Source organism: Dermochelys coriacea, chromosome 24, assembly GCF_009764565.3.
Source record: "Dermochelys coriacea isolate rDerCor1 chromosome 24, rDerCor1.pri.v4, whole genome shotgun sequence".
Taxonomy (NCBI): domain Eukaryota; kingdom Metazoa; phylum Chordata; order Testudines; family Dermochelyidae; genus Dermochelys; species Dermochelys coriacea.
The window spans coordinates 13,906,178-13,912,184 of record NC_050091.1 but is presented as its reverse complement, the minus strand read 5'-3'; positions in this window follow the sequence as shown (position 1 = coordinate 13,912,184).

The following is a 6,007-nucleotide window of genomic DNA, read 5'->3' as shown; positions in this document are numbered from 1 at the left end:
TGTATCAGGTGATTTCCTTGTGGTTTTACGGTGTGGGGGAGGGGAAGGGATGGGGGTTGAGCTGGGTGACCCCAGATCTGAGATGGGTGGGGGGGAAGATGTGCAGAAGGATGGCGGTGTCTGGCTGGAGGGGGGGTCTGCAGAGCGATGGGGTATCGCTGGAGGGGTGGAATTGTATGGAGGGGGGACAGTGCGCAGGCAGAAGGATGGAGGGGTTGGGGTGCACACCCCCGGCTGGAGAAAATGGCTCTCAGATCTGGGTGCGCACCAGTGTCCCCCTCTCCCCCCCAGGAGGACTCGGACCTGCCTCTGTTGAGGGTTGTTGGGGTTTGTGTGTTGCCACTGGCTGTGAGGTATGGAAAGGCTCAGGACGTGTGTGTAGGGGGGCAGACTGCCACCCCCTGCTGGTGGGTGTGACACTTGCACTTGGTATGTCCCTCTGCGCCCCCCCCCCCCCCGGATGTGGTGTCTCGGGTACCTGAGGGACCCCTGCTGGATTGTCCCTGCTCTGCTGCGCAGCCCCCACCTCCCCTGCCTTGTTGAGCTCTCCCTAGGAGATATGTTGGGAGGAGCAGAGACCTCTAGGAACTCCCTGGTGCATCCCCCCTCTGTGCTGGCTGGGCAAGCGGGGGTCCCCCAGATCTCAACCCCGTCCCCTTCTGATCTGGAGCTGTGGAGAGTTCGCTCAACGCACACTGGGAGGCGCCTGATCATCACCCACTTCTCCCTTGCTAAGATTTTTCTCCCTCCCCAGTGAGCTTGCTCAGGACAGTTTGCAAGGGGGCTGACCGGCTGTTGGCAGAGAGTGCAGGATTCACGGGTTCCCTTTCAGAGCTGCAGCTTCTGGGCCCGGCTCCCTTAGCTCAGAGATGGGCACCAGGTCCTGTCACAAGGGTGAGGGAGAGAGAGCCCCGCGAGCCTGCCTGGAAATGCGCTTTCCATCCCAAGACCGGGGTTTAGATTTTGAACATTTTTTCCCATCTGGAATTGGGCCAAAAAAGTCAAAATCTGAAATTTTCACCAAGCGGAAATGAAAAGATGCTTCCGAGCGGGTCGATGGGGACGTCTCGCTTCGGTCGTTTGGACGCATTTTGTTTCTAGTTGGACCGAAACATAATTTTTACCGTCTGTTACTTCAAAATTGTGAAACAAAGTGTCATTTTGACCCGAGAAAATGGTCAAAATTTGGTTTTAGAAAACGTCAACACACCAACAACTTTGCAACTTCTTTTTTTAACCAAGAAATTGATCGAAACAGATTCTTTCCCACAAACACTTTTGGTTTCAACTAACTGGCATTTTCTGATCCAAGAAACCATTTTGTTAAATAAAAAGTCCCTGGATCTACTGCGGGTTATGTCCGCCTAGTGCCAGGGGAGTCAATCGGCAGATTGTGGGCCAAACCTGGACCGCCAGGCGCTTTTGAACAAACCCTGAAATCTTATTGTGGTGATTTTTTTATTATTTTCTCTGGAGTCTGGGCCTTGACACAAAACAATTGACTACCCCGATCCAGAAGGTGGAACACCAAAGATTGGAAGGTCCATTAAGTTACTTAGCTGCCCCTTCCACTCCTGCCTCCTCCATCCCGTTCAGGGATCTCTCTGCCACCGGCTTGCCCCAGGAATCCTGGAGGGGGTGTCGGTTTGCATTGGGGGGCATGTGGGGTCTCTAAGGCGATGGGGTTGTTTGCGGAGCTGGGAGTGATTTCAAGGCTGCCTCTGTTCCACAATGCAGGCTGGGCTGCCCTCTTGGCTTGGAGGCCTGGGAATGAGCCCCGGATCCCGCTGGTTGGCTGTAAAGCCAGAGTAAGCTCAGTGGAGTTATTCTGGATTTGCACTGCAGCGTAGGTGAGGGGTGGGAAGGCAACTTTGGATTTATGCCATGGGGGTGACTGTGGAGTAACTCACTGGCGTTGGTGGGGTTACTCCACCTTTCCGTCCGGGGCGACTGAGGTGGGGGTTACTCTGGATTTACACAAGGGGTGACTGGAGTAACACTGTTGACCTAGAAGGAGGGTGACTCTGGATTTACTCAAGGGTGGAACTCAGCTGGCGTTACGGTGGGTGTGCAGAGGGAATTCCTGAGTTTATATTGGGGTCTAAGGGCTAACTGCTGTGTAAATCCAGACGATAGCCCACTGACGTGAGCAGTCGGTCTAGGTTTAAGCTGACCTGAGGAGTGACTCCCTTGATTGCGGTGGGGCAGTTACTCTGGTTTCACAGTGTGGCGGCCCCTCCAGGGCTCTAGCAACGTGTGCCACCGAGGATTAGCCGCTGCATTAACTCAATCGGCAGAGCTAGGACAGCAGCCGCTAAACTTTGCTTTGCTTCCAATATCCCACTATAGAGCCTGGAGCTGGGCCGGGGCTAGAGTTCTGTTTCCCCGGGAATTCCCTGACTTGTACATTTGTTTGTATCCCAAGTAGGAACGACACATCGAATTTCACAATTTCCACTGAAATTGACTTGCTGACTTTCTAAATCTTATAATGCAGCATAAAATGAAATGATTGTTAGAAACTAACTAGGAGGCAAAGTGTTCCTCTCGCACGAGGGCTGATCGCTTTCTATTTTTTTCCCCCCAAAATGAAATTTCAGCAAAATCGACAGAGTCCCATGGCCTTTTTCCATTATGACGAGTCAGCGTTTTCTGACGGAGGAGCGTTCGGGCCAAAAACCTTCAATCACTTCTCATTTTAAAAAAAAAAAAAAAAAAACCTTTCAGAAAGGAAGGGGCCCAGTCCCCAGCTGCTGTCAAGCAGCCATAGCTCCACTGGAGTGAATTTCTTTCTCTTAAGAGAAAGACTAGAAGGTGAAAAATGGTTGGGAAACACGTTTTGTGTGTACAATTTAAAGAAGTAAAATCTAGCGTGTGGCAACTCACCCTAGTTAGGTGGGTGCACCCATTGTTGCTGATCTGGGTGAGCAGGAGTAACGCGGGGGAGCTGATGGGACCCAATTCCCCTTTTGCTAACCCGGGTGTAAATCAGGAGTCGTTCACTGAAATAATGCACTTAGCATTGGTTTTGAGAAGGGAGAGGAAATAAAGCTGATTTTTCTTCATAATGATGCCTTTGGGTTTTAAAAATGATATTTTTTGTTTTTAAAAACATGTTTGTTTTGTTTTTCCCACTTTTGGTGATTTCTGTTAACGGGGTTATTTATTTAATGTTTTTGTTCATATGCCTTTTTTCTAATAGGCGAGGGTGGAGTGGGGAACATTTAAAATGGCAATAAAACAAAAATGGAAACGTCTGAAAGATTCTTCCTTTTTATCTATCCAGTCGCTGACTGTCTGGCCCAAGCAGTCAGGCTGTCACTCATCCTGCTCTCCAGATTTGCGATCCTCCATCCGTCCAACAGCTCCTCCTTTATCATCAGAGCCCCTGTATTCTGCAGCAACATGGCACCAAATCCTGCACCCATACTAAGGTGCTGCATCTCCAGGAAGTAGCCTTTGTTTCGTTCCCTCACGCTTCCAAATACACACCCCCTTGGGACTCCTAGTTCACATCTCTCCGAGGTGCTGTTTCAGGCTCTCTGCAAATTGAGTCATGGTGTCAGTTACTCTTGGCTCACCTTTTATGAAGTTGCATCTGAAGAAGTGGGGTTTTTACCCACGAAAGCTTATGCTCAAATAAATCTGTTAATCTTTAAGGTGCCACCGGACTCCTCATTGTTTTTGCAGATACAGACTAACGCCTACCCCCTGACACTTTATGAAGTTGTCTTTTCCACCATGCGGCCAAGCATCTTGATTATTTTTTTTTTTTCCCCCACTGGAAGTGGAGGTGGTGGACTGCGATTCTCTGGAATATCTCCTCAAGATTCACCTCTGCCATGCTGGTTCTGGATCCCTGAGGGAATGAACAGAACAGGTAATCATCAAGTGATCCATCCCCTGTTGCCTATTCCCAGCCCCTGAGCTAGCCTGCTCATAAACAGCTCAAGCTCCCCCTGAAAGCTAGTTAGGTTGTTTGCCCAACGCCTCGTCAGGGCAGATTAGTCCATAAACTGCCTCCGGTCTCATTTCTAAGCTCAATTGAGTCCAAGCCAAATTGTTCCCCTAACTCTCCCAACGGTCCCAGGTCAATATACAGATTAGATCTTGCCCACAAATCACGCTCTTGCCAATCAATCCTTTAGAATCTAAAATCTAAAGGTTTATTCATAAAAGGAAAAAGATATAGATGAGAGCTAGAATTGGTTCAATGGAATCATATACATACAGTAATGGCAAAGTTCTTGGTTCAGGCTTGTAGCCGTGATGGAATAAACTGCAGGTTCAAATCAAGTCTCTGGAGAACACCCACAGCTGGGATGAGTCATTCAGTCCTTGGTTCAAAGCTTCAGTTTGTAGCAAAGTCCCTCCAGAGGCAAGAAGCAGGATTGAAGACCAGCTGGAGGAGCTGCAGCAGCGTTTTATAGTCTCTTGCCATGTGGTCTTTCTTTCTTTGTCCCAAGGACAAGCTGCCCATCGCACGGCCTGGAAAACCCTCAGAGTTCTGGCCACAGGCTGGTCCCCGCATGCTTTGCTGAGTCCCAAGGTGTATCTGCTTCTCTCCATGGGTCAGTTGTGTAGCTGACGGTCCTTAATTGACCGCCAAGCAGGCTAGACAGAGCTGACACCAACTTGGCTGGGGTGTCACCCAGAAGCATAGCACAAGTTTGAAATACAGACAATATAGAGCCACTATTCATAACTCCAAGTACAAAAATGATACACACTTACAGGTAGCATCGTCCTAACCGGCAAATCCTAACCTTCCCATCGACACCTCACATGACAACCTTTGTACAATATTTGCTGCAAATATAGAACAGTGGTTGCAACAGTGATCTATATGGTTACAGATTCCGTCAATAACGGCACACAGGTAAAGAGCCGGCCATAGAGTTAGGGACAGAGCCACTCCCATCACCGAGGAAGCCCCATGCCCTGCTCTAACCACTGGACCCCACTCCCCTCCCAGAGCCGGGGAGAGAACCTGGGAGTCCCAGCTGGATTTGGATGCATCACGGCTCCCTTCCACCCCCACCCCTAATCTCCACTTGGACACACAAACACCCCCCCCACTCTCGGTTTCTCAGTTGCTGTGGGGTAGTGAAGTGTCCTTGAGGTGTTTTGACAGCACTGGAGCACAGACCCCCTGGGGGAGGGAACCGGTGGCAGGGCAGCAGCTCTGGCAGGCGGCTTGGCCAGCCTGGCTGTCGCCCGGAGCCGGCGCCACTTGTGATCAGCCCTGGGCTTGGCCCCGGCGCTGTCTGGCCCCGGAGCTGGTGTCGCAAGCCCCAGCCGCTGTTTGCGGAGTTTGCGCCTGGCCTTCAGGGACAGCAAAACCCCGCACGACCTGAGTCCACCCACCCCCCTGAGCCAGCCCGTCCCCTGCCCTGGGCTGGATCAGAGCCCCCCCAGAGAGGACAGGCCCCGTGTCCCCCCCGAGCCAGCCTGTCCCCTGCCCTGGGGCCAGATCAAAGCCCCCCTGATCCAGCCTGTCCCCTGCCCTGGGGCCAGATCTAAGCCCCCCAGAGGGGACTGGCCCTGTATCCTGCTCCCCCAATCCAGCCTATCTCCTGCCCTGGGGCCAGATCAGAGCCCCCCAAAGGGGACAGACCCCATGTCCCCTCTGCCTCCCTGAGCCAGCCCGTCCCCTGCCCTGGTGGTGGATCTGAGCGCCCCCCCCCCCGAGGGGAAAGGCCCCGTGTCCTTCTCCTGCCCCCCCTGAGCCGGCCTGTCCCCTGCCCTGGGGCCAGATCAGAGCCTCCCTGAGCTGGCCTGTCCCCTGCCCTGGGGCCGGATCTGAGCCCCTCAGGGGGGACAGGCCCCATGTCCCCTCTGCCCCCCTGAGCCAGCCTGTCCCCTGCCCTGGAGCCAGATCAGAGCCCCCCAGAGGGGACAGGCCCCGTATCCTACCCCCCCGAGCCAGCCCATACCCTGCCTGGGGCCAGATCAGAGCCCCCCTGAGCCAACCTGTCCCGTGCCCTGGAGCTGGATCAGAGCCCCC